The 10,994-nt window shown below is 43.6% G+C and overlaps 1 long non-coding RNA gene across 1 annotated transcript; it reads right to left on the reverse strand.

Annotated features, from left to right (window-relative positions):
• Positions 1 to 1,460: 1,460 nt before the first annotated feature.
• On the reverse strand, positions 1,461 to 8,707 carry LOC109303736. The gene is made up of 3 exons (XR_002099204.1): positions 8,697 to 8,707; positions 7,897 to 7,903; positions 1,461 to 1,567 (listed from the first exon to the last, which is right to left on the reverse strand). It is a non-coding gene; the product is annotated as an uncharacterized LOC109303736 (long non-coding RNA).
• Between the last annotated feature and the right edge of the window lie 2,287 nt (positions 8,708 to 10,994).

The raw sequence follows: 10,994 nt of genomic DNA on the forward strand, positions 1-10,994 counted from the left end.
ACTTAATCCTCAGTTCTGCCCCACCATGTCTCTGTGAGTTGCAGCAAAATCCTCTATAATAATATATTCCAAATGAGCAGACAGTCATATACCATATCTGAAGCTGCACAAACAGATTTTAATATGGCTACATATCTGGAGGTTAAAGTAGAACCTATTTGTATTCTGAAACCACAGCACAATGTATAAACTTAATAAGTGGCCCCATTCTCCCTCTGTTTTGAAAGATTTCACTAGTTTGATTAATATTCTCTTTACCTACAATAGGGAAATTAGTTGAAGCAGAAGTCTTTCATAGCATTAGAAAAAATATCTGACAGGTACCTTCAGTATCTGTTATAAAATGCATTAAAATCAACCCAAAGCCTGTTCAAGTTAATGGCAAAACTCCTTTTATTTTCAGTGATAATACCCTCTGTGTGTAGCATCATTATAGCATTATGTCCTTCATTTTTACTGAAAGTTTTTATAGTAGCATGTAAGCCTAATTGATTTCATTTTGTGTATAATAAAGAATGCACAATACGCACATGCATTGTAAGTTTCACTTTATGAACTTTCAAGTTAATTGTATATGCGGAAGATATTATTTTGTACTCCCCAAATACAGGGTTCAAATACAAACAACAAATCACTCTTAAAAGTTTCATTAGTATGGATATCAAAGCCTTTTGGCTGTCTGATTGCTGATCTGTCTGTTCTAACTACACTCTTTGTATAGTTAAAACAATATATTATAACTCTACAGGGAACATCCAGACAAGCACGCATGAGCAATAAACCATATTTGGTGCACATGCAGCCATTTGACATCCAGCAAATTTGCAGCAAGGCCGAAAATTTTATGCTGGGAACTCCTGGTATCAAAAAAGACCACATCAAAAAAAGCAACACGGCACATGCTTCAGAAGTGTGCACCAACAGACACAAAGGCTTGGTTCTCCAGAGAGAATTTCTGGCTTCCACAAGACTGTCTCTCCTCCTGTAGTTGTTCCCACAGTCCTACAGCATGATGGGAGTCAGGAGGAGTGGGGAAAGGGCAGTTTTCCTGAAGTGGGGCAAGTTGTCCCACACCAAACCACATGTGCAGGGGTATGCACAGAAGGAAAAATTTGTACTGCCACATTTTTTTGCCACTGCAAGAGTACACCACTGCATGTGAGGATATGTGCACAAAGTTTTATGTGGGTTTTTCTCCTGTTACTAATATGTTTTTGTTTTTAATAATATACTATATACTAAAATGCTAAGTAGATGAATTAAGAATATTTTAAGGTATCTGAACTTACCTCACCATACATCATATATCATTTTAAAGTTTATAGAATATTGATGTGCACAGAATCCAAAAGTTATGAAAAGGTTGAAAACCTGTTAGAAATGAATTTAGAAAGCAGTCATAGAAAAGGTTTATACAATACAGTGCATTTGTGCATACCATCTATGAACACTTAGGTAAGTAATGCTGGGCTTCAGTCCACTCTGAGACTTTATGCAAAGCAGATCTCTGCCTGATTTTCCCCTGATACAGTAACACCATCTACTTAGAACAAACTTTTACATGTACCTTGAATAATTCCTGCATGATATAAGAGACTTGAAATTCCATTTGGGGGAAAGCCATAGAATCAGGAGAAGATTTCAAGCTGGTTTGGCCTGTCAGCCCTCACAGATTGTGTACATCTATAATTGAGAACTGTCCTAAGACATCAGATAATCAGATGTGGAGACATTTTAAAATATTAAAACTTCACCATCATATAAAAGCAATGGCTAGAACAGATTAATTTGATGCTTGTCTCAAGATGATCAGAGAAGGGACTGAGACTACATACAGAAATTGCTCTGATCTTATCAGAGCACCAGAAAACTGCATTTTTAAAAAAGCCAGTGTATAGCAGTCACCCTTCAGAGGATGTCATTCACTGCAATTCAAATTCTACAATTTGCCCCCCCCAACATTGTGATGTTATAAATGAGGATATAATTGCCAGAGTTATTAGAGAAAACAGACTATATTTAAACTTAGATAGCATAGATAACAAACATGGCAATAAGGATATCTGATTTCCGACCAAGTTTCTCAGCAATTTGTCAGCAAGCATTTTCTCCCCACTGGCTCATCATAATGTCCATCAGTCACAACCAAGGTATAGTGAACTGCTTCAGCACCCAGGGCAGGGCAACAAGTGTGGGGAGTGACAAGACAGGGAGGGGCAGAGAAGTATTACCTGCACCTGGCTCTCCACACATTGAAGGCAGTTGCTATTGCTGCTGCTCCTGCTTTAGCATTGTCAGCTTGAGCTGCAGCAATCCCTTGATACAAGCTCTCTGGGAGGAACCCCCAATGCCCTGTTTGCTCCCTTCCCTTCCCCTTCCCCTGATAAGCTCTTGGGTGTAGGGCTGAGCCTTGACTCCCAGGGTGAGGTGCTGTTCCACTATCCCCAGTAACCCCCCATGTAGGATTACCATGTTTCCAGTATCAAAAAAGAGGACACCTGCTGGGGTGAGGTGATGGATGGGGGGGGAGGAAGGAAAGGGGTATATGATTGTGGGGGCAGTGATATGTACATGCCCTGCCTCTACCCCTGAATCCTAAGCCACAGAACCCCCCTAACTCTGCTGCTGCCTCTCACTCCTGACTTACTATACCCTTGGCCCCAGCTTTGCTGATGCCCCTCGCTCCCAACCTGCAGTCCCTGCCCCCCACCCCTGGTGCTGCCCCAAACTCCCAACCCATTGTCCTCTGCTCCTCCAACCCTGTTGCCCATGCAGCTCGCATGCGTGTGTGTACACACACACACACACACACACACACACACACACACACACACACACACACACACACACACACACACACAGAGTCTCTGTCTCTGTCTCCATGTCTCTCTGCCTCTCTTATGTGCAAGCAGGTTTCTGGGGTCTCTAAATAGAGCACATGATCCCCTAACAACCAGTCACCTTGCCTTGCTGCTCCCGGCCCCAAGCAGCTAACCTGGAAGTGCCCGGGATAAACAGAGGCAGAGCAAAAATCTGGACATTTGCTTGCATTTTAAAAACCTTCCTGGACAGGAGGACGGGGGCCATAAACAAGGACACACACAGGAAAACCTGGATTTATGGTAACCCTAACTCCATGCCTCCTCATAGCCAGTGCTTAGGACTCATGCCCTACTTGTCATCTGCAGTTACATTACTTGACATGGCTCTATATTTTAAGATATGCAGGAACCAATGTCTTAACAGAGTAGCTTTTACAATGACTATTAACAAAAGCCAAGCTCAGGATGGGAAGAACTACACTTTTTATTGTGATATTTCTGTGTGAATTGTATTTTTGTTGATATATGTGTGACTCAGATGACCTCATTTGCCTATGCACAGGGAATGAATGGTTAAGTGCCAGGACTGGCTACATGGAGGATGAGATTAGATGGACCCTTGGCATTAAACAAGTTTTGAATAGTCTTGTTGACATGTCAATCCAAGAGGTGTCCAGAGGAGATAAACACGATAATAAGAGAGCAGGTTTGTTGGGGAAGGCTCCTGGCCAAAAATCTGGAGGATTGAGACAAGTGAAGGAGTTCTGGGGAGCTGGAAAGCCTGGAATAGGAACAGATGAGTATTTTGGGGGGTTCTCAGACCTGTGTGGACTGGCTTAGGGACAGAGGAACTTCTTAACCTCTCTGGTAGCAGTAGACAACTTCTGGTTGTACGGCCTTTGCCTCAATAAATACATGTAATGATGAGACTCTCTGCTGTACTACTTGGAACTTTGAGTTGTGCTCTAAAAGAAGTGAAGCCTCTGTTTCAGGAGTGAAACTAGTTGTGAGTTTCTTGAGTTAGGGCCATGGGGAACCAAGGACACTGACAGATCCAAAGGTGAGGATCCTCCTAGTTATAAGGAGTCTGGGCTTTATCCCTGCTTTAGAAACCATGCCTGGGCTGGCTTCAGAGAGTGTGCTGAGGGACCACAAAAGGCCATGATAGTCCTACTTCCCCCCCCACAGACCACCCCTCACCCTATGGAGGGCACTCTGTGACATTAAGGTCAACCACTTGATAGAGTAGGTGTTTAGCTAGCACCGCCATGTTTAGCTAGCACTGCCGGTGTTTCGACTTGGCCATTGAAATGTCAAGAATGAAAATATCTAACCACCAGAAAATTCAAATTATACAGTCAAACGATCAGGAATAATACCAAACTTAGAAGAAATGTCTATTAAAAAAACATGGTATACTACAAAATCCTCCAGTGAAGTTAGCAATTATAATATGCTCCCTCAAGTTCACATGCTATTATTTTGGCCTTGGTGACCTGCAAAATGACTGAATCTTCTTGTTCCTTTGCATGATGTGTTTGAACATCCTTTTGAAGTTATTCCAAGTTCAACAGGTGATTTTAAAAGGTAAGTGGACTATATTGTTATATTTTTTACTCTGTTTTGTCCTAGGATTCTGTGGAAATATTTTGAAGTAAGCAACTTTAAATCCCATGATAAACTGTACGATATGGTTAAAAGGAGTTGAAAGGTTGCTACAGACTGGGTCAATTTTTAGAAAGGACTGATATATTCCACTTTACTGAAGATTTTAAGGTTCTTGACAGAAACCTTATTCAAAACAGGATTTGACTGAAGATTAGCAGGAAAATGTGAAATAGGACCTTAAAAGTTTAAGTTGTGGCACAGTGGCAGAAGAAGAGAAGTTAAGAGAACAAATTAAATGAGTTCAGATTAATCAATGGTATGATATATTAGATTGTGTTACAACCTGAAGCATAAGTTCTTTTTAAGCCTTCATAGAGCATGCAGTTGGTAAAAAAAAATTAGTGTAAAGAATAATTCAGGAAAGAACCTTATTTATAAAGCAAATGTGCAACCACAATAAACATTTTAGAGAAAAGTCACTGGATATACACAAATAACAATAATACTATAAGAGAAAGAAGCGGAGGTGAAGGAGTTATTAAAGAATTTGGAAAAACAGGTATGTGGATTGAAGGAGTGATAGTAAAATTAGACAAATTAGCTGGCAGTGCTAAAGCTGTACCCATGTTTGCATTCCCAGGAACAATATAGCCCTGACCCAAACCCTACACTAACAAATATTTCTCTAATAAGTGCCCACGTTTCTCTAGTGGTTTAATAATGATTATATTAAATGAGGGGGGGAAACGGAAGGAAAGAACAATACAATATATATGTAAACAGCTTTTGCTTTTCCACCCTTAACTAATTTCCCCACCTAGTATCCTCTTGGTCTATGTCTTTCTCTGTCTCTCTTTTTAAAATAGTATAATTTTTATCATAGATATTGGGAAAAGATTTTTTTTGTTTCATTATACTTTGTACAAAAGGACCCTGATCTTGATCAAGTATCTGGACACTACAATCCTTATAAACATCTAAACTAGATTTTAAACTACTTAAGGCAGAAACTTTGAACTGTCTGTGGTCTTCCTTATGCACATGTAAAACAGTAGTAATTCCACTGCAGTTAAGTGTCCCGGAGTTGGTTAACCAAACTCACAGTGTCACAGTTGGGCGGCCAGGTGGTGGCAATTGGACATGGAACAGGCGGGATTTTTGGCATGCAGTTCTGAGGCACGGAAACGTAAAGGTTTCAAACAAAGTGGGTTTATTTGACTTACGCTTTGAAGCCGTAGGTTGCGATGCTTGCTTCAGTTACAGATTTGGAACGTGAACAAACAACAAAGGGATCTGTTGGCTCACGGGGTTCACCAGCAAGCCCTTGCTATCTAGCCCTGGAGAGCTAGGGGCAGCTGCCTGCTGGCTAGTCCCAGAGTTGGTCGACAGCTTATACAGGGATGAACGAATAACAAACAAGAGCTGTAACTTGTAGTGATGAGACGATGCTAGGGTCGAGAGTGTGACGCCAGTCCAAAGGACAGTCCGTAATCAAGGAGAATGAAGAAGACGAAGCCAAGGTCGGTTGAAAGCCAGGTGAGTAGAACGAAGCCGAGATCAGAGTGCCGAATGGATAATCAGAATCGAGGTCCAAGTCCAAGTCAAAACAGTACCGTAACCGAAGGTATCAACACGAGGTAAATGGAACCGAAGGGGGTTAAGTGCAGCGTAAAGCTGTGAGGAGAGCCGGGGTTTGAATCCTGAACTTGCCCTCTCACTGTCCCTGCTAAAAGCAGCCTCCGCTAGAAGACCGAGTAGCTCTCTCTCTCAACTCTCACACTAACGATGCCCACACAAAGGTGGGGGTTTCACTCACTAATATAGCAGCCCCTTAGCCAATCAGGCCGCTTGGCTGTTAGAATTTTCTAGTATTATTATGTCATGCTCTTTTTAACTGAGAATGTGTGAGTTAGAGCTCTGTGTTGTAACTAGGCAGGCGCAGGGCTGAAAAGTAGGTCACTGGTGATTGAAAAGTAGGTCACCGGAGATTGACAGAGCTTCAGGTCACCCAGGGGGCACGTCCTGGGCATGCTGTGGAAATTTCCATGAGCAAGTGTTATCTGTGCATGATCAGACTTAACTCATGTGTTGCCAGCACCTCTCTAGAATTTTGCTTGGACATTAAGGAATTCACACCATTGTAGGCCTCATAAAATCAGAATGAGGCCCTGCCATTTCTATTTATCTGCATATGCCAACAACGCTATAAAATACCCAACATGTTAAACAAAGAAGGTTCTCTGGATGCCAGGATGAAAATAAATCAGCTCCTTGGCTTCAGCACACAAGTCAGAGCTTTTTCGAATGAGTATAGAATAGATTTTTATTTATTTCTGGAAATGCTTTACAACAGTGGTCAGCAACATTTAAGAAACAGTGGGCCAGAACAACCTGTCCAGGGCAGGCCAGCTAGCTTTGGTGATATTTCAGTGCTGGGGGAGGGTGGGGGAAAGGGGGATTTCTCTGCAGCTGTCCTGAGACCAGACAGTTAGGAACTTCACCCACAGCACAACTGCTTCCCCCAGCCCTGGCCGCCTACTCTCTGGCTGTTTGTGGGTTCAGCTTCCAGCTAGTGGGGAGCTTTGTCAGGGCTGGGAAGCTGCAAACTACACCAATGTTGCCCCTGCTTCTCTCTGCTTTCCCCTTTTGCCCCCATCTCCCAGCTGCAATGCAGGCATAGCTGGAAGCTGTCCTCCTCTGGCACAGCTCCCTGTGGGCTGGAAGCTGTAGTCACACTGCAGCCAGGGGGAGAGAAGAACAGGAAGAAGTGACATCAGTGTGGGCACAGCTCAAAACAGCTCCTCTGCTTGAGCCCACACCATGAGCAGGCAGTGAAGAGTTGTCAGGGCTTGGGGTGGTAGGGAAGGGGAAGCAATAGCAGCCTAGGAACAGCCAGATGATACATCGCCCCCATATAGTTCCTCATTGGCCATCTCTTGCATGGATGCTGGCAGAAGAGCTGATTTGGGGATGTACAGCTTCCAGCTCTACCCATGCTGTTTCCAATTTTTGCCACTTCTGGCTCCAGCATGGACACAGCTTCCAGTCTTGGCACCATGGCTGGACAGTTTCCAGTTGTGCCTATTTCTGTTGCTACGAGGTTATGGAAGGAAGGTAAGGGAGTAGAGAGAAGCAGAGGCAATGCAGAGACAGTTTCAGCCCCAGGCAGCGTTTCAATTCCCACCAGCTGGAAACTAATCCCTCAGACAGTCAGGGAGAGGGTGTGGGCTCGGAGAAGCAGCAGTGGCTTGGGTGCAAGCAAAGTCCTCCAGCTCTATGGGCTGGATTCAGTGTCCCTGTGAGCTGGATTGAGCCTGTGGACTGCATGTTGTCAATCCTTTTTAAATGCTGTTTTACAAGTTTTAGGGTTAGGGACAGATATTCAATAAGCCTGAGCCTAAATTGATTCAATATTTGCAGATTAGTCTAACCTGGCTAGGCTGAACTGGTTTGTAACTGCACAGACATCCCTTCTGAACTGAGGAAATGCAGGCACATGCCTGCAGTGGCTCAGGCTGGAAGCTTGGGGAAGCTACAGCAGCCCTCCCTTCCTTTCCATAGTGGTGAGGTGGGGGGGGATAGCCAGGCCCCAGCAGAATGCTGTGATTAGGGAGGGGTTCCCCCCTCCCCCCACTGTCGATAAAATAGCACTGAGTTTCACAGCAGGGAGTTACACAGGGAGTTGTTAGCATTTATCAGCCCATCACACAAAACAGAAACCTCTCTCACTAATTCAAGCTCTTCTTAAACAACTTTTTTCCAAGTAAGGAATGGGACACACACACATACATTATCAGTTACCTGTTGATTAGCTCCCAAAATCCAGTCTTTCCTGTCTGCCTTTGTCCTGTCTCCCATAGTCCAGACTGTAGCCAGTATATGGTATACTAGCTGATGCTGAAATGTGTATGTGTAAAGAAGAAGGGAGAGGGGAATCCCTGCTTGAACAGGGGGTGCTGAGGGGAAGGAAGGTGAGAAGGAAGAAGACAGGTGGGCGCCCTGTACCTGCAGTCTCTGCTGGAGTCTCAGCCAGGGAGAAGAGGGGTGGGGCCAGCCCTCCTGGGCTGGAGCAGAAAGCAGAGCTTGCCAAGGGCTGCAAAGCATCTGGGATGCTGAGGGACTCTGATTTAACTTAAACTAGAAAGTGGTCCAGGACTGACACTGCATAAACCAGTTTGACCCAAATCAGTTAAGTCTGATACTACTACATTCAACCAGGTTTACCTCAAACCAGTTTCAGCTATTTTACAATTGGTTTATGTGCACTAAAAATATTTTCTTTTACAGGTCTAAACCAGTTTCTAATAATTGAAACTGGTTTATGTGTAATGTTCATCCCTAGCCCAGGTAAATAGTAGGCCATACAGTTTCTTAGGGAAGAGACTGGTTTGTCAATCTAAATACACCAAAAGGTACTGTCACATTACCCTCCTATTACAAGTGGTCATCAATATTGTCTGTCACTGTTGTCATGTCTGGTGTGACCAGGGGTGTAGTCATAACAGTCATGTCAGGCTCCATCACTTGGTATGGTCAGTGAGCATTCAGTTAGGATACTGTCAGTGATACTATACTACCATTACTTGTAGCAACTTTGTTAGTTGTACTAAACAACAGGCTCTGTTTCTCAGTAAAAAGAGAGGTTTTATTGCTCCCAAATGACCAGACACTAACACCATGCATCAGGCACAGCATCAGTGAGATTTATTTGTTAGACAAAATGCTGGCATAAAATATGGCCCCTATCACAGTCCTTAAATTCACAGTTCTCAGGCCCCTTGATCAAAACAAATTTAGATTTATAACATACACCTTCTGGTTTCACCAATTGTTAGACATATATAGGTGACATCATTCACACTAGATACAAAATCACCAGGTGGGGGAACCTATTTATCAGGACACTCTGAGAAATATTTTGGTGTTTAGTTCCCATCATATCCATTGTTTCCCATCCATTGGCCTTTTGAGAGGCCTAGAAGCTAACAGTCCTAACTTTCCTAGCATATCTGCTCAAGCCATGTATGGTCAGGTTTCTGGTCATCAAAGTCTATGGCTCAGAATGTTATTGAGTTTGCTTTAGTTCATGCTGTTAATGGGCCTCTGTATGATTTCTATGTGTACTGACAAATGGCTGCACCTGTCTATACTCCAGTGCGGCCTACAGTATACTTGGTAAAACAAAGATCATATGTACCCTCACTATAAGAATATCAGATTTGGGGAGTGGGGGGCACTTCTGAATCGTGAGTAAACTGTGATGGATACCACCATCAAGTCCATCTGTCAACATCCCTGAAAAGGGTTCCCTCACCAACGTCAAGTCTGATGTGTCATCAAGGAAACCAAAAACAACAAGGCTACTGGACCAGATGGCATACATGCCAAAATCTAAAATGAGGAACTGGTACTGAAACTCCACAGAGTTATTCTTCAAATTTGGAACAAAAAAGACCTGAGAAATGCCAACATTGTTACTGCCTTCCTTCCATGTGTGAAACTATTGAGGAATGACCGTCCTTTCCACAGCAGGGAAAATCCTTGTCCACATCCTTCTATGTCTTGCTGAGGAAGTCCTGCTGGAATCTCAGCATGGTTTCAGACCATCCTGTGGGAAAACTGATATGATATGATCTTTGTTGTCCACCAGAGCTAGGAAGGTAGGGGCTTCTGGGAAATGGAGTCCATTGCAGCCCAATCCAGCCCATTGGCTGGACTTGGGGTTCCCCTGATACAGGAGCACAGTAGTCTGCTGTGGCATATGCTGTTATAACTGTGGTGGTTCTGAGCACTTTGGAGTTGGCACCTCATGTCATGTAAGCTAAACATCTTAAGGCAGATACCTATTCAGAAGCTTTACTTCTGACCTTCTAAATATGATGTTTATAGGTGAATGGTCTAATGTGACTCCTTGGTAAGTTGGGGTATGCTCATGGGGGAGGATATAGTTGCCTACTCTGATAATCAGACCCCATGTGGAAGATTGATGATACTGTTCATTGATGGTCCCCACTGACCTCATGCCTCATAAACACTTTTCACTAATCCCTGTACTACTGGCCTGGAATAAAGCAGAGGCTGTATGGCAAGGATACCCTATTGTTGTTGGGAGCTAATCAGTCTGTGTTACTTTGAGTGAGACCATAACTCTGGTTATACTCCTGTGGGGTTTTTTTTCCCTTGACTGGGGCCAGCATGTTGATGTGGAACCATTTTATGTAAAACAGCAACCAAACAGACCCCAGAAGACAATCAAAGCTGGCCCCACAGCTGAGGTATAATCAACAATCACAACTGTGGACTTTAGTTGGCATGTCTCCAGGCACTGTTTAACAGAGTACCTACTTATAAGCACTGCTGCAGAAAAGGAGCAGTGGTAAATGGTAATTCTCTCTAGCAACCCCCCTTCCCGCCACAGACATACAATTCCTTCCTTCCTCTTCTCCCAGAGAACCAAAGATGGCTGATCCCTTCAGGTCCAGACACTTAGAATCCCAGCCCTCCTGGCTCCCGGAACAGAGAGATGGAACCCAGGCATCTAAGTTTTCCCAGCTGGAAAGTGGA

The sequence above is a fragment of the Gavialis gangeticus genome, unplaced genomic scaffold (assembly GCF_001723915.1).
Source record: "Gavialis gangeticus isolate Ggan-Ray unplaced genomic scaffold, GavGan_comp1, whole genome shotgun sequence".
NCBI classification, from domain to species: Eukaryota; Metazoa; Chordata; order Crocodylia; family Gavialidae; genus Gavialis; species Gavialis gangeticus.